The sequence below is a fragment of the Callospermophilus lateralis genome, chromosome 1 (assembly GCF_048772815.1).
Source record: "Callospermophilus lateralis isolate mCalLat2 chromosome 1, mCalLat2.hap1, whole genome shotgun sequence".
NCBI classification, from domain to species: Eukaryota; Metazoa; Chordata; class Mammalia; order Rodentia; family Sciuridae; genus Callospermophilus; species Callospermophilus lateralis.
This window is the reverse complement of record NC_135305.1, coordinates 181,451,862-181,476,631: the sequence shown is the minus strand read 5'-3', so window position 1 is coordinate 181,476,631 and position 24,770 is coordinate 181,451,862. Positions and strand designations below refer to the sequence as shown.

At 41.3% G+C, this 24,770-nt stretch overlaps 1 pseudogene; it reads right to left on the bottom strand.

Moving 5' to 3' along the window:
* Positions 1-24,770, bottom strand: part of LOC143399562 (biotinidase-like) — a 32,953-nt pseudogene that overhangs the window by 5,048 nt on the left and 3,135 nt on the right.

Here is a 24,770-nt window from a genome sequence, read left to right as displayed (position 1 = left end):
GAAGATCATATTTGAGGCCAGCCTCTGCAACTTAGTAAGATCCTTTCTCAAAATAAAAATAAGGACTAGGAACTTAGCTCAGTGGTAGAGCACCCCTGGGTTCAATCCCCTGTACCAAAAAAAAAAAAAAAAAAAAGTCATACTTTAACTTTTTGAAATTTATGTGTAAACAGATATTTTCCTTAATGCAAATCAAAATTTTGAGAGCACTGGATGGTTCCTTATGGATTTATGTATACATATTAGATTAATACAAAAATTAAATTGCAATCCATGAGTACACAGCAGCCAGGAATGAGGCTAGGAACTAAGCCTGAGCTGGGCAGAACTTTGGGTCTGATGTGACAAGCTGTCAGCACTCCTGGTGAACATCACCAGCCATTTTCTGATGATAGACTTTGCTGAGATCAAGAATTCCCTCTAAGGAATGAAGGAAGGTCACCAACCCAAGTGCCTGACCAGCTAATCATCTGTAAACTCCTATTTCCCGGAGTGCCTCCGCGAAGAGAGCAATACTTCAGTTGGCTTGTTTAGGAACCTGTGCCCTTAAAGCAAATCTGATGGACAACTCTGACACATGCTCCCCATTAGTTTGTCTAAGCAGCTGCTTTAACACACGCAGCCATGTAGAGCAGCTGAGCGACCAGTGAGCACCAAACGGATCCTCTGATAGCTCCATCCCCTCCCCTGGACCACTAATAATGCAACGGTGTCTTGCAGCCTGTGCAGTCTCCTCAAAACCATGGCACCAGTTTCCATTAAAACTGGAAAGCTGGGGAATCCTACTCACAATCTCTGGGATTCAGTGTGGCATCTACTGAATGTCCCAGGACGGTCTTGGGAACAGGATGGAGAAGCAAGAGAGGGTGAAACAGAGGTGCTAGACTCAGTGCAGTGGAGCAAACACCTCCACCCAAGGAATGCTGCCCTTGACTGGATCGGGGGCAGCAGGTCATCTGTGGGCATGGCTGGGATTTTTTTTTTTTTTTTTTACACTGACTTCAGCAGAGACATAAATGAGGTATGTACCAAATGTGTGAATGACGTACAGGAAACTGATATGTGGGAGGTCAAGTAAAGATCCCTAAATCCATCCCTCAGGCTGGAATGATGACATTTAATGTCATTAGTGTGAAGGCTTGCTTTTGTGCTCATTCAGCTTCCTAAGTACAGGAAGTAATGGCAGCACATGTGTCTGTGTGAGAGAAGGGCACAGGAGTTTTAGTTGACAGCAAGAGCTCTGTGAATCCACAGAGAGAAATCACTGCCAAGTTTGCAGGGGACAAGGTCTGGAATGAGGACGGTGAGTGTGTCCTGTAGTCTGCACTGTCAGCCAGCACCTGGAGAGCAGCACACAGCTGTGAGCACAGGGCTGGAGATGGAAGCCCCCCAAGGAACTGGGAATAACAGCCTGGGGGTAAGATTCTGGGGGCCGTTGCAGCCAGTCTCAAAAGATGGCACTGTGGTAAGGGACTTGGGCTCTTCTCTTAGCTCCAGGACAGAACTGTGGTAGCCATTATAGTGGTACTCACTGAAAGGAAGGCCTATCCAGAAGTTCCCACCACTGAAAGAGTGCACCTACAAACAGTGTGTTCTGGGCCCCTGAAGGTGTTCAAGGAGAAACGAGTCAGTTGGGACAAAAAGCAGTGTGTCACCCATCAGAAGCTCCCTTCCAATATCAGCTCTGTGTACATACACATACATATCCTGTGTGTGTTATAGCACAGGAGTTTACTTCCCCTGGAGGCAGAGCAGGGCCTTCTGAAGCAGCAGGACTTGGTCCAGGGTTAAAGCCCAATCTCCTCTGGTTATGGGTTTCCCAGAAGGGAATTGCTCACTTCTGACACTGACATTCCCCTCTGCCCTATGGGGCACCTCTCCTCCATCCTCAGGCTTCCTGGCAGGAGAGGAATGAGGCCAAGCAGGAAGCCTTTACAAAGGCTGGCACTGACCTGCCCTTTGTCGTGGAGTGAGCTCTGTCTGGGGGAAGGTCTCCGACTGTTCAGTCTGGCATAAGAGATGAAGTGAGCCCCAGATAATCTGCAGGCATCAAGTGGCAGTTCTTTGGACATTTGACTATTTCAGGTGAGCTGTGAAAGCCTCATAGTGTAGGAGTTCATTATAGTCAGCAGTTTTCAAATTTTTCTGCATAAGAGAATCCCCAGGGAGCCTTAAAAAAATATTTCCCAGTGCCACGGTGGTACATGCCAGCTCCTCATGAGGTGAAAAGATCATAAGTTGAAGGCCTGGTACAACTTAGTGAGATTCTGTCTCAAAAAATTTTTTACAATTGGCAGGAGTAGGGGGTTGCACTGAGGATACAGCTCAGTGGTAAAGCACCCCAGGTTCAATCCCCCAGTACTGAAAAATTTTTTTAAATAAATAAAATGCCCAGATCATACTCCATCCAGACCAATTATATAGCAGATTCTCAGGAGCCCAGGCACCCACATTTGTTAACAACTGGCCCAGGCATTCCTGTGCACAGCCATATGGAGAATCTGTAACTGAGCCTAGGGCTTCTCAAATTTGAGGGACAAAAGCATCCCCTGAGGATCTTGCTAAAACGCAGATTCTGATTTGGTGGGGCTTGAAATTCTGCATTTCTAACTGAGTGCTGCTGATGCCACTGGACCACGGGCCATTCTCCAAATAGCAAGACTCTAGCCACCTACGTCAACTCAGGCTTACGTGCTGAAATGATTTCCACAGAGACTATAGAAAGTGTAGGGCCACCCAGCCACTGCTCCAAGGTCAAAACACACTTTGTTCTGTTCTGTGACAGGAGCCCAGGTAATTACTGAGAGTGTTTATTGCCTTCTGGGCTGCAGTCATCACTTGCTTTTCAGAGATGTCCAGGTTCTGGTTCATGAGCTCCAAGGCCTGCTGGTGGGTAGTGAGAGCTAGAGGGTTGGGACTCAGGACTGAGTGGTGTTCATAAAGGGCTGCCATGTAATATTAAGCCCCTGGCCTCCCAGGGAATCAACATAACAGACGAAGAAAAGAGCAAGTTTCCTGCTGGCTCCAGACAAGATACAGGCCATAAATCTGGAATGTAATGGGGCAAGGGAAAAACAGCTGAGTAAGGAATCCTGCCAAGAATCTAACGTTTGCAGCTGTGATTTATTAGTCCCAGCAATTAAACTCACTCACATGATACTGTAGCTCAAAGAGTTTGTTTCATGTTCCTGAGGAGCGTGTTTCTTTCCAAACACGTACCAAGCTACGTTTAAAATGGCTCTGTGTTCACAATCTCATTTTAGAACATTTCCAAAACAGACTTGATGTTTGCCATGATTTTCTTACCCAGTGTTCAGCAAGGCTGTAATGTGTCACTACTTTCCTAGCTGTGCAGTTAAATTTTAAGCAATAGTAATTATTCTGTTTATTGGATGTAACTCTGATGTATTTCATACTCCACCTCCTGCCCTCTGTACACACACACACACCATCAGTCAAATATCTATACCAGCTATGATTGTCATGATGATCCTAATAATACAGCTCTGCTTTCCTAGCTGTAAAAACCAGAAAGATTAAAATTCTCCCTTTGGTTAGTAATGAATACAATGGAAAATGCTCCCTTTAATCAGCACAACATTCTTTATTTGAGGCCAAGAAACAGCAGACTTCTATTTAAATGCCACTTGTTCTCTCTGTTGTGGATAGGCAAAAGGCAAAAAGCAGTCTCCTAACCAAAGCACAGCTTTGTGTTCCTCCTTGACTTAAGAAATGCTATCATACATACTCACTTGGAAATAAAATCCTTTTTTAAAATGCAATGATCAAATAGAATTTTGTAGAAAATAGACTGGAATGTTCTAAGAGGTAAATTCCATATTGTAGTTCCTACCATAAGAGACTAGAAGTGAATGACACTTCTCTGTGTTTCCTCACTCCTCCAAGAATAGGAATGTTTACTTCTAATAGTGTGTGGTACTAAGCATTTTTAATTCTATCCTGAAAACCTGGCCTCCCAGCTCTAGCTCCTCCCTCCACACACAGGTTGACCAGGTGGTGTGCCATGGCCAGACCACCTGCCCTGTGGAGATGAGCTGGGGGTGACCAACTGTTCCAGAATCCAAATTAAACATCAAGGTAACAAAGACAAATCAAGGAATCATACTGCTGTCCTTTAAAAAAAAATAACTCTGTCCAAATCTCAACTACTAACTCTAGTGTTTGCATTTGAGAACAAACTTCCTAGGTCATAAGTTTTTTTTTTATTTTTTTGTCCAAAGTTCCAGAAACAAATTATTTTCAGCAATAGAATATGACTAGGGATTCTCATGCAGAATTCTTGCAAAATCTAATACTTCTCAGGATAAGACGCATTCTCCCTCCCATCCCTGCCCCATCTCAAACTGTTACTTCTTTTCCCAGGGAATAAATGTACCATCCAAACACCAAATGCCAGCATTTGATGCCATTCATCTGGGACACTGTCAACAATGTTTTCGGATAAGAACAACGAGCCTTTGAGCAGTGTTTTTTAGTAGAAACAAAAGTATAATTGATAAGCCCTCTTATCTGAATTTTGTCTCTAAAGACAAGGAAGGAATAATTTAAAATGCCTCAAAAATCTATTTTCTATTCCATCTCTACTCTCATAATGATGACTGGGGAGTGGCTCTGGAGAGAACTTTCATCTTCAAAGTTATATTGCCAGTATTTTTAAAGTGGAAGGCAATGGCCCCACCAGGAGACATGGAAACCAGGCTGGGGTGGAGGCAGGTCAAGAGTTCCTGGGGCTCAGAGTGACATTCCCCCTTCCTCAACTGACAGTTCTGAACCACTCATTTGGGGACACAAAACATTTAAGAAATTTGTAATCCAGCAGCTGGGCACAGTGGTACATCCTGCAATCTCAGCAACTTGGGAGACTGAGACAGGAAGATCATAAATTCAAGGCCAGCAAGTTTGTGAGACTCAGCAACATAGCAAGACCCTGTCTCAAAATGAAAAATAAATTTTTTAAAAAGGGCTGGGGGTGCAGTTTTGTGGTAAAGTGCCCCTGGATTCAATCCCCAGTACAAAAGAAAGAAATTTAAAAATCTGGAATCCAGGAACATAAGGAAACTACCAAACCAGTAAGATATCACATTTCCTTCTATTTTGAGAAAATGAAATTTATATTATTTACAAAGGGAGCCTGGTAGGAGAGCAGTAAGTGGCAATCTGTTCGAGAACAAAGGTAGGTTGATAATAAGAGGTTATGCAGATTTTAACCAGGTATTCAGGCTTGAAAGATGGCAAGCTTAATAAGGTAGGAGAGAATGAATAATTACAATAAAAATAGGTACAACTGTTTGCTCTTCCCAAAGAGCGGTGAACCAGGAGACATTTTAACTAGAGCTGCAAATGCTGACTTGCCCTTTATTTGGCATCATATATATGTCCCAAGGTGGGGGGAAAAAAAGGAGCTGGGGCAGAGACTTTGAAGGGCTCAGCAGGCAACAAAAGTGGGGGCTGCTCAATTTTAAAGTGGCAGGATTGGAGGGGGCCAAGAAGACCCCCACACTTGACACAGGTTGCTCACAACAGTATGCACAGGTGGACTGGGGTGTCTGACTCCCAGGGAACAAGGAGCTCTGGAGTCAGAGAGGTTTTGGAAATCAAGCAAATTGACTAATCTTTAGTGATGGTTAGGACCTGGATCCTAAAGCAAATGGTGACCAGAGGTGTGCCTGGCCTGACAAGGCAGTACAAAGTCTCCTTTATTGAAAGGCATTTGACATAGGAGACTGAACTGCAGGGGGACCTGTATGGATGCATAATTGAGGTGACGATGTGCTGGTCCTGTGTGAGCATGCTCTGCTCTCTGAGATGGAGTCCTTGGCTAAAGGTGACCTGAAACCCACTGCCAGGAAGTGGCAGGGCCAGGAGGGCATTTGTTTCAGACATCTGCAATACCTGACTCTGAGCCAGGTCCAGGTGTAGGCATGAGGGGATACAGCAGTGAACAGGTTCCCTCACAGAGCTCAGTCTACCCAGGGTGAGACCAAGCATGATCAGATAAACACATGTAAGTCAGATAGTGACAAGCACAAAGCAGAAATAAAGGCAGAGAAGGAGTAGGGAGGGTGGGAGAATGGAAGGGGAAAATTTTAAACACTGAGTGGGAAAGGCCTTAATGAGATGGTGATATTTGAGCAAAGATCTGAATGGAAGGCATTCAGGTTTCTGGAATAGGAGGTTCTGGCAGAGGGCCTGAGGCTGCAAGGACAGCAGTGAAGATGGGGTCAAGGAACCTAGGTGAACAGTGAATGCCAAATGGAATCACAGAGAAATAATAGGACAGCCCACTGGCTTCCTAACCCCTCCCTGCATAGCCCTTGTCCTCCTCTAGAATGTCTCATTAGAAAAGCCAGTGAGAGCCAGAGAAAGCCTAGGTCAATCACAGTACCTCCTCATAATCTTCTAATGACTCCCACTTTTCCTACAGAGTAAAAGCCAAGGTCCTTGCAACATGCCAACAGGAAGTATCCAGTGGATGGAAGTGATTGACAGGGTTGGAAAAGATGCTGAAATGGCATCTTTAGGTGAGCAACTGATGTTTGCAAAACCTACAGCTCTGCTACTTGGTTCATAAGGAAAAGTTTTTCTCCAACACCAATCCTGATCAGGGAGGTTCTTTTGATCAAGGAAAAGAGAAATCAAAATTGAAATTACATAAAAATCTATTTCATAGATATTTGGTAACATGTCAATCACTAGATATTTTTATATGTAAGGGACATTTTTCCCTACCTTGCTAAATGATTCATCTTGACAATTAGCTGTATTTCCTTCCAAGCCACACTGTTACAATGGTGCCTTTAGCAATAGAAGGATTATTAAGTCATTCTTAATAAGACAATTTCAGAGGCAGACTTATTAATCTTTGTAATAAAAGATCTTGTCACACTTTACTTGCCAGGTAGAATAAAGCTTCCATGATTGGAAAGGGAAATAAGGAAAAGTAGCACAGGAAAGGTCAAATCCTGGAAAAACCCTGATGGACCTGCTAAGACATCAGGAACCTGCACAGTCTATGTGTAGCTGGCACGATGCAAAAAAAAAAAAAAAAAAAAAAAAAAAAAAAACTACAGTTTACTTTAAAAACTATTCTTATTGGGTGCAGTGGCTCCCAGAGGCTTGGGAAGCTGAGCCAGAAGGATCTGAGTTCAAAGCCAGCCTCAGCAACAGTGAGGCACTAAGCAACTCAGTGAGACCCTGTCTCTAAATAAAATACAAAATAGGGCTGGGGATGTGGCTCAGGGGTTGAGTGCCCCTGAGTTCAATCCCTGGTACCCCTCCCCACACAAAAAAAAAACTATTGTAAATTTTGTGATTTCCTCATCTAAGTTCTTTTATATAGGAAATAATGTCCATCACCACCTAATTTACTTAATCTGAATGTATAGAAGAGACCTTTTATTTCCCAGAAAGCTTTATAACTGCCTCTTGTTTTCTGGTTTTCCCATCTGAATATGCTGGTTATGAGCTTGTCTGTACCAGCCAGCTTGGACAGCTTTATTCAGACCCCTCCACCAGCAAGACTTTTGACATCAAAGTTGGAAAGGTCAAATGTGAAGACTTGGGTGACTGGTAACTGATGATGATGTCAAAATCCAAGGCTGAGCACACAGGAACCATAAGTAAATTACCAAGCCACTGGGTTGAACTAATAAATTGTGCTTTCACTTAAAAAAAAAAAAATACAGCTTTTATCTTCAAAAAGGAGAATGATATACAGAAGTAACTTTGTACTATGCCTTTAAGGCTAATTTCTACTGCATTAACTAGAATAATTTATCTTAAACTAAATAAACAATCAAAGGATCTCAAAATAGTAACTTAAATATCCCTCTTCTCAAGTGGGAAATTATCTTCATAATTTAAGGAAAATAAAATTTTTCCTGGGCTGGGGAAGTAGCTCAGTGGTAAAGCACTTGCCTAGATGTGCAAGGCCCTAGGTTCAATCCCCCAAATTTCAAACATTTTCTTAAAATTCCAAAGTATTTTACCAAAGGTTTTTTTGCCCATGGTAATTGGATAAAAGTCATGGTCTTTTTCACATTATACAGACAGAACCCCAGCTGTGTCAGCCAAGATTTCACAGGTTTGCTACTGCCACCCTGTGGATCAACTGAGTATCGCAATTCCAAGTGGGTATTTTAAGAATCACAATAGCAGAGCAAATTTTTTGTTGTTTGTTATACCCGACAGTACAGAGCACAGAGATTCTTATGCAATAAATAGAAATTAAAAGAAGGAAAGGAGGAAAAAAACCTAACACTTCATCTATATCTTTTACAATAAGAAAACCAGAAACCATGTGCTTTTCCAAGTTTTGGTTTCATGAAAGCTTTTATTATTCACCATATTCCACAATTATTACATCTTTTATTCACAACTTCTAAATTTATTGCAACTTTTTTTCTTATAGTTGTAACAGTCCATAGAATGTGACTGGATTTAAAAAGTGATACTGATCACCTATATAGCACTGCTTAGGGAAATATGGCCAAGTTAAGCAATCTATAGGAACAAAAGTTTGTATCAAAGTTACATTGCAATTTACATACCATGTAAACTATTAACATCCATCCTTCCTAACTCAGGGGCACTCAACCACTGAGCCACATCCCCAGCCCTTTTTTGTATTTAATTTAGAGATAGGATATCTTTGAGTTGCTTTGAGTTGCTTAGGGTCTCACTAAGTTGCCCAGGCTGGTTTTGAGCTCATCATCCTCCTGCTCAGCCTCCAGAGCTGCTGCTGGGATTACAGATGTGCCATGCCAAGCAACATCCATTATTTCTGTTTATCTTCCTGACATGCAAAGCCATGAAAGCAGATGAGAAAATTCTATGTTCATGGTGAGAATGAGACTGGTCTCCTGGCTTCTAGTCCAGCCCTCCCACGACCTGTTGAAAAACTTTGGCAATTTATTGGTCAAATCTTTGGAGTCTTCAATGTAGGAGAAATAGAAATGCCAAGGTAGCACTCCTGAGGGAGATTCAGAGCAGGACAGGGGTCACCTGAAGGAAAAAAAAAAAAAACCCTTAAGCAACTCAAGGGAAAAGAGTTTACCTTTAAAAATAAGGTGATTTGAACAACAAACAGAAGCAAGATGATATATTCAAAGAGCTGAGAGAAAGTACCTTGATACAGAATGGCCTTGTTCACCTCCCATATAAACCTCCTGCAAATAGAGGGTACTGCTTCTAATAAAACAACTTGAGTTAATTTGAAATAATAAGCCATCACCTAAAGGACAGATAGTATATAATGTTGACTTCCAGTACTAATACTTACCCCCAATTAAATCAAAGGGGAACCTGTAAATTATAGATATTGAAGTTATAACCTGTTACTCCCACTTTAAGGCTGGTGAAACTGGCCTGTGGATGTTTAAAACCAAAAACTTTGGAGACCAAAGACAAGGATGTAAAAGGACCAAGGAAAAAGCAGCCAACATTTTGTCCCTTACCCTCTAAAGTTGGCCAGGATCCAGAGAATGACAGGACCCCTCTCTGGGCCCTGAAACTCTGGTGAGTCACCAATCTGCCAATCAGGGAGATTGAGAGGACCCTAGAGAACAGGAAGCCAACCAGTGCACATTCTGCAAAGAGAATCATTGGAGAGGGAAATGTCCTCCCTGATGCTTCCAAGAGAAGCTATGTATGGTCAGCAAGACCCAGACCCATCCTGGCAGATGGCACCACTGGTAAAAGAAAGCTGAAGGAGCCAAGAAGCTTCACATATGTCCCCAAGAGTTATGTCTGAGGAATCTCAACTGACTCTTAAGAGTAGATAGGAACAAGATCAGTTTTGACCAACTTGGTCTTAAATACTAAGCAGGAGAGTATAAACTAAGCACAGTCCTTAAGATGTATACTTTTCAGCCCTACCAAAAATAAGTAAAGCTGGAGGCAATAAATCTTCCAGGGGAATGATATCGTAACAGGGGAATAGGGTCCCTCTCTGCTGCCAGCAAATTGGGCACTCAGCAGTGGCTGTAGCCAGATCAGTCTTGGTGAGTGGAAGTCCATGCTGCTGAGCCCAGTTGTAATCACCATCTCCACCACCATGACCACTTTGTTTATGAGCCTACTGGGCAATGACAGGGGTGGGTAGGGAAAGAGGTTGACTGCTATCTACAGATCAGATCATCCTATATACCTGATTATATTAAAGTCCTCTGCTGAGAAACCTTTTGGTGGGCATTTACATGAGACACAGATATCTTCACATCCTTTGCCTGTTCAGAAAGGTCTATCCACATACCTCTTCCCAAAATGTCCTTGTCACCAATTTTCCAATTATATTCTTTCTAGGTTCCTGACCAGCCAGCCAAACCATTGTCTAGGGGCCATGAATCAGTATATAGTTGCACATCTGGCCAATTTTCCTTCCAGCCAAAATGCACAACCAGATTCGCTACCCAAAGTTCTGCCCATTGTGAAGATTTCCCTTCACTGCCATCCTTCAGGGTTGTTCCAGAGAGGGGAAGTAGTGCTGCAGTATACCCCATGGAGCCACAGGTTTATGCTGAGGGACATGAGGCACTGCAGCAGGAGTAGGAACTGTGGGCAATTGAGCCACTTCTTCATGCAACCTACTTGTGCCTTTGGGTCTGGCCATACCCAATCATGTGTGTACCACTTCCACTTGATGATAGAGTGCTGTTTTGTACATTCAACTTTATGACATGGTGCATCCAATAACACCTAGTTCATGATGGGCACCTCAGGTCATGTAGTAACATGGTGGCCCATGGTCAAGTGTTCAGTTTCCACTATGACCCAGTAGCAGGCCAAGAGCTGTTTCTCAAGGGGAGAGTAGATGTCTGAAGATGATGGCAGGGCCTTGCTCCCAAAATCCCTAAGGCCTCCTCTGTGATTCACCTAGGGGAGCCTGCCAAAGGCTCCAGACAGCATCCCTATCTGCCACTGACAACTCAAGTAACATTGGGTCTGCCAGATCATATGGCCCAAGTGGCAGAGCTGCCTGCATAGCAGCCTGGAACTGTTGCTGAGCCTTCTCCTGTTCTGGACCCCACTCAAAACAAGAAGCCTTTCCAGTAATTTGGTAGATGGGCCGAAGTAACACACTCATGTGAGGAATGTGCTGCCTCCAAAATCCAAATAGTTCCACCAGGTGTTGTGCTTCTTTCTTATTTGTAGGAGGGGCCAGATGAAACAACTTATCCTTTACCTTAAAAGGGATATCTCAGCAGGCCCCATGCCACTGGACTCCTGGAAACTTTACTGAAGTTGAAGGCCCTTGAATTTTAGTGGGATTTATTTCCCATCCTCTGATACACAAATGCTCCACTAGCAATTTCAAAGTGGTTGCTACCTCTTGCTCAGTTGTTCCAATCAACATAATGTCATTGATATAATGCACCAATGTAATGTATTGTGGAAGAGGAAGGTGATCAAGATCTCTGCAAACTAAGCTGTGACACAGTGCTGGAGAATTGACATACCCCTCAGGAAGGACAGTGAAGGTATTCTGCTGGCCTTGCCAGCTGAAAGCAAATTGCTTCTGGTGGTCCTTATGTACAGGAACAGAGAAAAAAAGCATTTGCCAAATCAATATCTGCATACCATATACCAGGAGATGCATTAATCTACTCAATCAAAGAAACCACACATGGTACAGCAGCAGCAAATTGGAGTCACCACCTGATTAAGCTTACAATAGTCAACCCTCATTCTCCAAGACCCATCTGTATTCTGCACAGGCCAAATAGGAGAGTTAAATAGGGATGCTGTGGGAATCACCACCCCTGCATCCTTCAAGTCCCTGATGGTGGCACTAATCTCTACAAATCCCTCCAGAAATGTGGTATTGCTTTTCACTCACTATTTTCCCAGGTATAGGCAACTCCAGAGGCTTCCATTTAACCATCCCCACAATAATAGCCCTCACTCCAGAAGTTAGAGAACCAATGTGGGAGTTTTGCCAGAGTTCTAAGTAAATCTATCCCAACTATATATTCCAGGATTGGGGAAATAACCTCAAAATGCGTTTGGGGGCCTACTGGACCCAAACTCCATTGATCATCTGACTTTCATAAGCCCCTACTTTTACTGGAAGGCCACAATGATGTTTCAGGCCTTCCAGAATCAATGTCAATTCAGAGCCTATGTCTAATAGTCCCCAAAAGGTCTGATCATTGCCTTTTCCCCAATGCAGTTACCCTGGTAAAAGGCCTTAGGTCCCTTTGGGGAAGGATGGGAGAAAGATTAACAGCAAAGATTTTTGGTATTGTACCAGGGTCCTTCCTCAAGGGGACCTGGCCTCCTCTTCATTCAAGGGGTTTGGGATCTGTAAGTTGACTCAAATCTGGGAAGTGGGTGAGGGGCCATGATTCTCTACTGTAATGATCCAGGGCAGACTTTTGTACATTTGGAATTTTTCTGCTTATAAGTCAATTAAGAATTTGGTAGATTTCCCATCTATTTGCTTCTAGAAACACCAGAACATTTTGTTGATTTCTTCCCCTTTGCCGTCCACTATGGTAACTATGGCCACCCTGTCTTTGGTGATTGAGGGCTGCCACTTGGCCCCTTCCTCCCTGAGATCTAATTATTCCCATTGTATTTGAGTTTCCCAATTAATTGACTGCAGCTCCCACAGCAATGTCTGGCATGCAAAGAAGAGCAACAATAAAGGCTCTTCAAGGATGCTGGCGCTCCACTCAATGTGTTTCTTATATTTTTGGTAAAGGGCACATCATCTGGACGCTCCCAGTATAGAGGAGAAAGTCTTACATGACAGATTCATTCCAGCATTCCAATCTCTCTGAGCCTCTGAACTCCTTCATCAACAATAAACCAAGGGATGTCAGGCATTTCCAGCTCATTCATAGTAGGCCATCTTTGGATCCATACTTCAGCCAATCAAACAAACTATTGGTAACTTTTTTAACACTGTGAGCTATTACATTAAATCTAGAATCTCTGCTTAATAGGCCAATATCAATAAATTCAGCCTGACTTAATTTTATGTTCCTTCCACCATTATCCCACTTCCTTAAATTCCATTCCCACACATGTTCCACAGACCTCTGCTTTATACATATTTATTTTAGTTGTGGTTGACACAATATCTTTATTTACTTATTTTTTTATATGGTGCAGAGGATTGAACCCAGGGCCTCACACCTACTAGGTGAGCACTCTACTGCTGAGCCACAACCCCAGCCCCCAGACCTCTGCTTTTATGAATTAGAAAACTGAAGAAGTTCCTTCAGAGAGCAGTGTACCTCCTTGTGGGCCACACTCTGTACCTCACCTCTAGGGGCCTGCTTAGATTTGGATCTAGTTATAGCCTGGAGGCAAAAGTGAGTGGTGAGGCTGGATCCTGAGGAGTATCAACATTTTCAGCTGAGCAACTGAATCACAGAAGGTTGCTACTGTTTCCATAGGCAACACAGAATTTATTCCCTCCAAGGGAGGTGAAGAAGCCAAAGCCACAGAGGGTGAGAGTAGGGATACCTCAGTCGTGGTTAAGGGTGAGGACTTGACAACTTCTGGCAGAATAAACTCATCAGAATATGGTAGTTCTGGGGCTATGGTTGTGGTTCAGCTATATAGCACACGCCTCACGCAGGTCAGGCACTGGGTTCAATCTCAGCACCACATATAAATAAATAAAGGTATTGTGTCCACCTACAACTAAAAAAAATAATTTAAAAAAAAAAGAATATGAGAGTTCCAATGTCCCCAGCCCCTTCAGGCACTTCCCATACTCGTGGCCATCCCAATATACAATATCCTGTTCTCCAAGAAGTGCCCTCACTTTAACCTTAGACACCTTTCCAGGCTGACAGTTAAACTTTCATCTTAATTCAGCCAATTTCAAGATGAGGGTTTATGTTTGGTTTTCAGCTCCCTCAGCCCTAGAACTATAAGAAATAAGATTCATCTTCAGAGCACTTAGCAGCTTTCAAATCAGTTATGCACATCTGCAGTTGAGAAACTGAATTTCTGAGCTCATCATTCTCCTTTGTTACTTTGTCCAGTAAAGGCCAGAAGCAACAAACCAACATCATCATATTTCTTAGTTTTCCAGAACTGTTCAAATGTATCATTTATAGAGTTACTAAACTCCTTGCTTTTTACAAGTGGGCAAATTGGAAGCATCAAATGCATTTACTTTATGAATCTCTTTAAACAGTTCATACCATGGATTATCAGTGGTCTCCATAGTACCAGTAGGAGAGACTTTAGCAACTTCAGGCCTAACCAATTTAGACAGCCAACTCCAGAAACCACAAAACCAACTAAGGAAATTCATCCTTACAGTTCTGTTACTCTAGAACCACTCTGGTACCAATTTCTGTTTCAGTCAGCTTTCTCATGGTTGTGACTAAAAGACCAACCAGAGGGGCTGGGGATGTGGCTCAAGCGGTAGCGTGCTCGCCTGGCATGCGGGCGGCCGGGGTTCAATCCTCAGCACCACATACAAAGATATTGTGTCCACTGAAAACTAAAAAATAAATATTGAAAAACCTTAAAAAAAAAAAAAAAAGACCAACCAGAATAACTGTAGAAGAGGAAAAGTTTATTTGAGGGCTCACGGTTTCAGAGGTCTCAGTTCAGAGAAGTCTAGCACTTTACCTTGGGGTTCCAGGTGAGGCTGAAGATGGCAGAAGAATGTGGGAAGCGGCCCACATGATGATCAGGAAGCAGAGAGAGAGAGAGAGATCTCCACTAGCCAGATACAAATATATACCCCAAAGCCACGCCCCCCATGCCCACCTCCTCCAGCCATACCCCACCTGCCTTAAGTTACCGATCAATTAATCCCATCATGTGATTAACCCTGATTAACCCAATCATTTTTTCTCTGAACCTTCTTGCATTGTCTCACATGTGAGCTTTTGGTGGATACTTCACATCCAAACTGTAACAAATGGCAAGAGGGAGAAAAAGAGCAGGGGAAGGAGAGGAGAAGATGGGGAAGGAGAAATGAAGTGTCATCTGGCAGAGCTCAGATAACAAAAAAAAAAAAAAAGGCAAATATGGAAGCGGCGCACATGAATCATACTGTAAATAAAATGAAAGGGGTTCAGGAATTAGAAAAGTGAGCAACATGAATGTGAATATAGAATTATAGAGAGAATGATAGGAGAGGACAGGTAACTGACCTCCAGCATATGTATAGTGGGATAATCGGAACAAGAAGGAGGAAACAATGTGTACTGGCCACACCTGTGAGGACTCCTCCTAACAACATTTCCTTGAGTATAGGTAAAAACTGCTTTGCTTTTAGCCAATGAGTATGGTAAAGGTGAAGGGATTTCACATGTGTAATTAAAAGTCTCAAGTCAGTTAATTTTGTTAATCAAAAGAGATTATCCAAGTAGACCTGGTTAAAAGCTGGGTCTGACTAATGTTCCTGCAAGCCAAAGATCTGCATCCCAACTCAACCACTTGTCTGTCATAGGCAGCCCAGCCTCCTCACAATGTGTGGCCCATCTCCAGAACTCTCATCTGCAATTGGGAAAGGCTTCATACCCGGTGAACCAACAACTCCTCATTTTCCCCTCCCCAACAGTTCTTGCTCATTGCCATTCTGTTTTCCATTTCTAAATGGATGGGGGGGTTGGTCTAATGTGGAAGCATATAATATCCATCCTTTTATGACAAGCTTCCTTCATTCAGCTGAATGTGATGGTGCATATCTGTAATCCCAGCTCCTCGGGGACTGAGGCAAGCAGATTGTAAGTTTGAGATCAACCTTAGCAAATTTATGAGACCCTGACTCAAAATTTAAAAAATAAAAAATTAGGGCTAAGGTTGTAGCTCAGTGGTAGAGCACTTGGCTCACACACGTGAGGCCCTAGGTTCACACCTCAGCACCATATAAAAATAAACAAATAAAAATAAAGATATTGTGTCCATCTACAACTAAAAAAAATTTTAAATAAATAAATAAATATTAAAAATTAAATTACAAGATAAAACGATCTACTCAGCAGTGGAATACCTTGGGTTCAATTCCCAAATAAAATAAAACAGGGGGCTTGGTTGTGGTTTAGTGGCAGAGGGCTTGCCTAGCACATGAAGCACTGGGTTCTATCCTTAGTACTGCATAAAAATAAATTAAACAAATGCATGCTGTCCGTCTACATCTACAAAATTTTTAAAATCTTAAAAAACAGGGTATCATAAAATAAAATCATAATTTCCTAGAAAAATTATTTTACCAAAACTTCAGATAAAAGAGAAAGCCAAACCAAGCCAAGAATCACAGAAGAAATACTTAACAAAACTAATATTCCTTCTCATTCTTCACCTTCTAAACAGGCTCAGAAAAGTTCTACAGGAATTCTTCTAACCTCAAAGGAACAAATAATGCTGATGCTACTTAATGTGACCCAGAATATAGTAAGAAATGATAAAATTCTGATAACAAAACCTGACAGGTGGGAGCTCGAGGACTTCAGGTGAGACCTGAGTCCTCCTCTCTTTCCACCTCATTGTCCTTAGCACGTGTCTTCATCTTCAGGGTCACCTCGTGGTAGCAAGATGACTATATAACTCCAGTTACCCTGCCGTGCAGAGGTGGAAGGGTATCTGCTAGCTCCATCAGCCTTCCACAAAGCCCTGCCTGGTGACCTTCATTTAAATTGATTTGATCCATGCAGAGACCCAAGACCACCTCTAGCTACAGGGAGGGTTGAGGCAGGCAAACCCCCATCTTGAACAAAATTATGCTTTGCCAAATGTAATACAGGAGGCCTAATTAAATTTGAATTTCATATAAACAAGTATGTTAGAACATACTAAAAAATTATCACTATTAATCTGAAATTCAAATTTAACTGGGAATTTGGATATACTAGTTTTCTGATTTTGTTTGGTTAAACCTGACAACCTTACCCAGAAGTGACCAAGTAAGAATAACCCTGACTCTTATGGTCATTGCTTCCTTATGTTGAGAGCCACAGCCGAAGGGGCCCCAGCAAACTTCCAGCTGCCAGTAAACTTCCAGCTGCCAGCAAACTTCCAGCTGCCAGTTGATGATTGGCTCACAGCGGCCCCAGCAAACTTCTAGTTGCCAACTGATTGGCTCCTCTGCGGTGATGCTCATTGGGCTGTTTCCCCGCCCTTTCAGACTACAGAGCTGCTCATTGGGGGACTTTTTTTGGCTCTGCCCACGTGACCCAGCCAATCAGCCTCAAGAGCAGGAGGAGTGGGGGCGGTTGAAAGGCTTGTGGGAAGCCGGTGGTGGCAGTTGGGCTCTGAAGGTTTTCCTGAGGAGCTGTGTGGTTTGGTTTGTGTGTTCTAAAAATAAAGTTCGTTTCTTTTGACAAGTGGCTCCTGAATTGTGCCCAGCCAGACTGTGGCATCCTTATTTTAAAAAAATATCTTTGTTGTGGGCAGAGTGGCACATGCTATAATTCCAGTGACTCAGGAGGCTGAGGCAGAAGGATCATGAATGAGGCGCAACTCAGTGAGACTCTTTCTCTAAATAAAATACAAAATAGGGCTGGGGAACTGGTTCAATGATCGAGTGCTCCTGAGTTCAATCCCTGGTACCAAAAAAAAAAAAAAAAAAAAGACATCTTTGTCACCCAATATGTATCCCTAGACATTATTGTTTTATAGTCTTGCCCATTAAAAGTTAATATTTCTTTTGTCTTTTAATCTATAGATTTCCATCCCTTCTATTTCCTTAAAACTAATACAAGAGACAAGATGTTTTCAAAAGAATAAAGCAGAGGAACTACCTATTTCCAACATCAAGACATTTTCAAAATAAACAAGATAGGTAAGGATAGTTTTAAATATGGAAAGTACATCAATAGATATATACTTATGTATTCTTTATTTTTTTTTACAGAAACTAGATAACATTATGTTTCATTGGAATAAGAATGAACTATACTTAAAAAAAACGAATGAACTATATTATAAAAGGTGCTTGGATAACTGATAAACTGACTATTATAAAAATGGCCAAAAATTCATCCCCTCTCAGTCTCCATGATTCCTTATCCATATATATATATATATATATATATATATATATATATATATATATATATATCTATCTTTAGTTATAGATGGACACAATACCTTTATTTTATTTTATTTTTTTATGTGGTGCTGAGGATCAAACCCAGTACCTCACATGTGCTAGGCAAGTGCTCTACCACTGAGCTACGACCCCAGCTCCTTCTTATATAATTTTAATGCCTTAACTCTGAGTCTGAGATCAGTCATGAAACCTGCCATGGCTAATGGGATGCTACCACACATGACATACAGACTCTTACACAATGGGGCTTGTTCCTTTTTGCATTCTGCTGACATCATATGAAGAAATCCAGGTAGCTGGATGATGAGGGATGCATAGCAGATATGACAGATGCCCAGGAGGACAACCTCCCAGTTAATCAACCCCTAGTAGCAGAGCGATTTACAGGCAACTTCCCACAGACCCAGAAGTGAGCCAGCTGAGCCCAGCCTCACAGGAATGTAAGTTATATAAATGGTAGTTGTTTTAAGCCCCTAAGTTTTGGATAGTCAATTACCCGGAAAACCTAATTGATAGAGATATTATACTGGAATCCTACCTCCCATAATATAAAAAAAAAATTTCAGGTAGACCATAGACTTAAGTATGAAAAATAGTGACTCAGTGATAGAGTGCTCACCTTGCATGTGTGAGGCCCTGGGTTCAATACCTTTATTAATTAAATAAAGGTATTGTGTCCCTCTACAACTAAAAAAAATTTTAATAAATAAATGAATATGAAAAATAAAATTTAAAACTTTTTGATACAGAAAAAGACTTCATAACCTCAGGTGAGAGGGTTTTCTTAAAATACAAAGAATTTAAAACAGAAAGGAAATTGTCACATGTAGCTACAAAAAACACATCTCAAAAATAACTGTAAACAAAAATTTAAAAGAATTAGTATTCTGAATATATAAATAACATCCATAAATCAATGAGAAAAACAAATAATTTAATAAATAAATGGGCAAAAAATAGAGAAAATTCACAGATGAAGAAGACTGCAAGACTGGACTGTGGCTCAATGGTAGAGTGCTTGCCTCACACCGATGAGGCGCTGGGTTCAAACCTCAGCACCACATAAAAACAGATAAATAAAATAAAGGTGTTATGTCAACTAAAAAAATTAAAAATAAAAATACAAAAAGAGGACTGCATACTAGAAATGAGAAAGAATCCATTTCACATCCATCAGAGTGGCAAAATAAAGTTTCCAACTGAGGACACACAAAAAGGAGAGTTCTCATACACAGTCTGCAGGAGTGATATTAAAAGCTTGGTCCTTGTTCCAAGTGCTGATTCAAAAACTAGGACAAGGTTTTGAGAAAAAATGAAAGAGAAGTGCAGAAGACTCAGGTCTCAAAGCCTGCGATTCTAACTGCCAAGAGGAACACAGGGCTTTTAAAAGAGGAACATAGGGGCAGGGATCCAAATATTATCAGTAGACATAATTAATTAAAGTCCAGCTGGTGTCCTTGAGAGAGCCCTTGCTCCAGTTCCCATATTTGGTTTCTTTATTCTTGGGAGCATTGAAAGACATGATAGATTACCCTGGGACAGGAAAATGTTTGTCCTGACAATTTCCCCTATTGTTAGGGAAAAGGAGTGAGGAAGAAGCGGGGGGAAATGCCAGTTTTGAATAAGTGACCTGAGCAAGGTTTATATAAGCAGCAAGGTTTATACTCAAAACCTACAGTGGACTCCATTATAGAAAGTATAAATTTGGAGACCAATTGGGCATTTTCTAGTAAAATTGATAGTGAGCTTCCACCTAGATATCTATACATAGAAATTCTCCTACACACAATAGGAAAACATGCAAGGATGTTCAGAGCACACTGGTTATATACTAAAAAGTTAAAGAGGATCTAAATATCTGTTACGGCTTGAGCATGTTCCCCAAAATGCATGTGTTGGAATCTTAATTCCTCACTGCAGCAGTGCTGGGAGGTGGGGGCTCAGCAGGAAGTGTCTGCTCATAGGAGCAGAGCCCCCATGAATGGATTCAACCTTTTCTCTCATAAGTGGGTTCACAATCTCAGGGGCTCTGCCCCTTTTCATTTTTTCCTCACATATCTGCTTTTTCTGTCATGAGGCCCTCATCAGAAGCCAAGCAGATGCTAACACCATACTCTTACAATTCCTAGCCTCAAGAATCATGAGGCAAAATAAACCTCTTTCCTTTATAAATTATCCAGTCTCAGTTATTCAATTACAACAACAGAAGATGGATTAAGATAATGTCCATCACCTTAAATATGGATAATGTGAGAATTATAAACATCAAATTCAAGACAGTGGTTAATCTGCTGGGCCCAGTGGCACATACCTGTAATCCTAGTGGCTCAAGAGGCTGAGACCAGAGGATTGCAAGTTTGAGGCCAGCTCAGCAACTTTTTGAGGCCCCAAGCAACTTGGTGAGATCCTGTCTCAAAAAATAAAAAAAAGGGCTGGGGATGCAGCTCCTGGGTTTAATCCCCAGCACCCCCACCAAAAGAGAGAGAGAGAGAGAGAGAGAGAGAGAGAGAGAGAGAGAGATAGCTATTAACTCTATGGGATAGAGAAGGAGATGCAATGGGGGAAGAACACACCAGAGGCTTATTGTATTTGTAATGCTGTATTTCTTAATCCAGGTGCTGTGTATAGATGTATTAATCTCTGTTCCTTTCATTTGTCTAAAAGATGTCATAAATGTTAAATGTATGAAACAACAAATCACAGCTAAGCTCCAAAAAGAAACTCAAACTTTACAATGAAAAGACAAGTTTCTGGGCATAAGTTCTTAACCATGAAAACGTTTTTCTCGTGGCATTGTACCCTTTCACCTCTACACCCTAGGAATCACTCAGAGTCTGCCCTAGGGTTGAGTCTTGTTTTGCTGACACAGAGAGTAGATGAAAAGCAAAACAACGCAATAAGGTACAATATTTTTTCAGGACTGAACCCAGGGCCTCACACATGCTAGCCAAGTGATCTACCACTGTACACCCCCAGCCCTTTTTTATTTTACTTTGAGACAGGGTCTGGCTAAGTTGCCCAGGATAGCCTTGAACTTATGATCCTCCTGCCTCAACATCCCCAGTAGCTGGGATTACAGGTGTGCACTACCATGCCCAGTAAAAAGGTACAGTTTTAAAAATTGAAGAAAGGGGCTATAATGCATGATAATGGCTAAACAGAAGAAACAGATGAGCAGAAAATATTTCAATACTGGTGATGCTAGTACCACATTTCATATGTGGCAGCTGTCCCCCTACCCTAAGGACCATTCCCAAGTATGAAGTTCCATCACAAAAAGAGAAAATACTGTATCACAATTTTTTATTATTATTGTATTATTATTATTATTATTATTATTATTGGTACTAGGGATTGAACCCAGGGGTGCTTCACCACTGAGCCATATCCCCAGCCTGTATTTATTTTTATTTTTAAATTTTGAGACAGTCTCAGTTGCTTGGGGCTCACTAAATTGCTGAGGCTGGCTTTGAACTTGGGATCCTCCTGCCTCAGCTTCCTGAATCACTAGGATTACAGGTATGCATCACCACACCTGTCTATATCATGATTTCTATGCCATTTGATATGAATCTCTTATGTCCTCACAACACAACATACAATTGCTGCCATTTCCTGGCTCACTTCACACAAAATAAATGTCCTTGTCAGTGACGTTTACTGCTGATGTCAAACTGTGCCAAATGTACAGCTGAGGGTGCAGCTCAGTGGTAGAACACTCACCTGGCATGTGCAAAGCCCTGGGTTCCCTCCCTGCCACCTAAAGGGGGAAAAATTTTGCTTAAAAAACAAAAATACTTAATGGATGAAGCAAAACTAAAACAGGGAAACAACATTCCTCCCATCTTATTCCCATAATGCTCCCTATTCCAGTCCTAGGTCTCACTGGTATTAAAATAAAGGTGCTCTACCACTGAGCCATAACCCCAGCCCCAGAGTTTCTTTCTTGTTGCTGGCTTTTTTTTTAGAGAGAGAGAGAGAATTTTAATATTTATTTTTAAGTTTTCAGCAGACACAACATTTTTGGTTGTATGTGGTGCTGAGGATCCAACCGGGCCGCATGTGTGCCAGGTGAGCGCGCTACCGCTTGAGCCACATCCCCAGCCCAAGATATTCTACAACTAAAAAATATTTTTTAAAAATTCAGAGCAGGGCTGGGGATGTGGCTCAATCGGTAGCGCGCTCGCCTGGCATGCGCAGGGCTCTGGGTTTGATCCTCAGCACCACATAAAAATAAAATAAAGATGTTGTGTCCACCGAAAACTAAAAAATAAATATTAAAAAATTCTCTCTCTCGCTCTCAAAAAAAAATGTAGAGCAAAGATTAAGGGCTTGTCAGTGTAAGTCAGGGGCAAAAATCCAACATTTCTCTAGGTTAGAAGGCACTGGGAAAAACTCTCAGTGCCTGTCACCCTGTAACAGGCATTGGGAGTTTTTATGATCCAGTTATTGTCCACTGTCACCGATGGCTCCATTATAAAGTTGCTTTTCACCCGTTTTGCTTCAAGACTATCCCTGAGCTTTTGTACTTTGCAGTCCATTAATGAGAACAAAACAAAATCAATTAAACCTGTTTTATTCAAAGAACCATTTTATTGCATTATTTTATGTCCTGCTTTGTCTCTTTTGACATGTTTCCTACATCACATTTCCTGATATATAGTTTTAAGTGTTACTTTTTTTAATATTTATTTTTTAGGTGTAGTTGGACTCAATACCTTTGTTTTATTTATTTATTTTTATGTGATGTTGATGATCAAACCCAGTGCCTTACACATGCTAGGCAAGCACTCTACCACTGAGCTATGACCCCAGCCCTAAGTGTTATTTTTAAATACAGTATGCCTCACATATTTTCTTTCTTTTTTTAAAATTTATTTATTTTTTAGTTGTAGTTGGACACAATATCTTTGTTTTATTCATTTTTATGTGGTGCTGAGGATCGAACCCAGCACTGCTAGGCAAGTGCTCTACCGCTGAGCCATAACCCCAGCCCCAGAGTTTCTTTCTTGTTGCTGACTTTTGTTTTTACGATATTCTGTTTCAATTTTTTCATATTTCAGCCAACTTCATTTTCAGCCATTTTATAATGTCATCACAAATAACCCTGATTCATTTCTTCATTTGATAACCATATACTTCCCTTTAAAATTATTTTTTTTAATTTTTGGTACTGGGGCTTGAACCTAGAGGCACTTAAGCACTGAGCCACATCCCAAGCACATTGGCAGTATTTGCATACTTCATTTTTATTTTTTTATTTTGAGAGAGGGTCTCACTATGTTGTGGACACTGGCCTCAAACTTATAATCCTCCTGCCTCAGGCTCCTGAGTCACTGGGATTACAGGCATGCACTACCAAGCCAGGCACAGTTCACATCTTGATAAAAGATTGTTCGTGAGGACATTTCCCATAAGTTCATCTAGTGTTATGCTTTAAAATAATCACAAGGATTCTTAGTGTCCTTGTTTGTTTACTGAAATTAAGATGTACTATCATAATTTGAGGTTCTAAGCAGTTACTGTTTATAGACGCTGGAGTCTTCTGATAGTATATTTTCTCTAGACACTGTATTTACTATTCTTACTAAATTACCTGGGGCCTAGATCTTGTCTCCACCCAGATGAAAGAGGGTTGTCAAATAGCTCCTTTCCATAACCTGAAATCTATAACCCCAAATAATTAACATGCAGGTTTGGATGACTGGCTCTGCTTTTTGGAGAGGATGTTATCAATAACAGCCTTTTCTTTAGGAGAAAAAAAAGGTTAGGCCTATTCCTTCTTTAAAAAATAAATAAGTCAACAAAACAAATTAAAAACCCATGCCTATTGCCAACAAAAGTAATAAAGAACATGGTCAATGCTTATGAAGTCCATTCAAAGGGCCTTGGATAAATTCCAGATCCTAGGATCTTTTAACTACAATTGTATTGAAAAGGAGTTACTCCTTGGTCTTGTTAGGGGTAGGATTCACCACTCCTGCTGAATCATCATAGGCCAGTGAACAGTGGATGGCTGCACCCTGAACTGAACTGAAAGGGGTAAAAGTAAAAGCAAGAACTATCTCAATGACTTTTCTCTTTGCTAACTGGCAGTATATAGCCAGGTAAGGAATTCTCCTTTTGCAAAACCACTTAATTTGAATCCTAGGGAATTGTTTCAACTCAGAGTTCAGTTTCCATTGCACTTCATAGAGTATTTCTGATAGTGATTCTTTTGACAGGAAAGCAGACACAAGATCCCATGAATTGACAAGCATCTATACAGCTTGTGCTGCCAATGTGAAACAAGTTTGGTCTTGAACCTGTAAATCCAAATTAATCAACAGTACTGCGGTAGAGAAAAATAGGAACTTTAGCAGCTTAAGAGCTGACAGGCTGTGGTTTTGCACACTGACACACAACAGCTCTGCTTATTGACATTTAACCATAGAGGCCTGCAGTGTCTAACAGATACCTGTAAAAGATAACTGCAGTAGCAGAAGCAGGAAACAGAGCAATGGGGACAGAACAATCCCCCTTTAGGCTTAGTGCAGTAAAGGTCTTTAAGTTGTATGAGCTAAGAGTCCCTAGGCTGTTGACAAGCTTGCATCCATGTAAGGAATATAGAATGCACCCTCCAATAGAACTGCACCAACTCCCTTGCCTTGAGGTACTCAAACTTGCTTATGTATAAAAGTAAAAGCTTTGTGGTACTCAGGACTCAGACTTTGGAAATTAT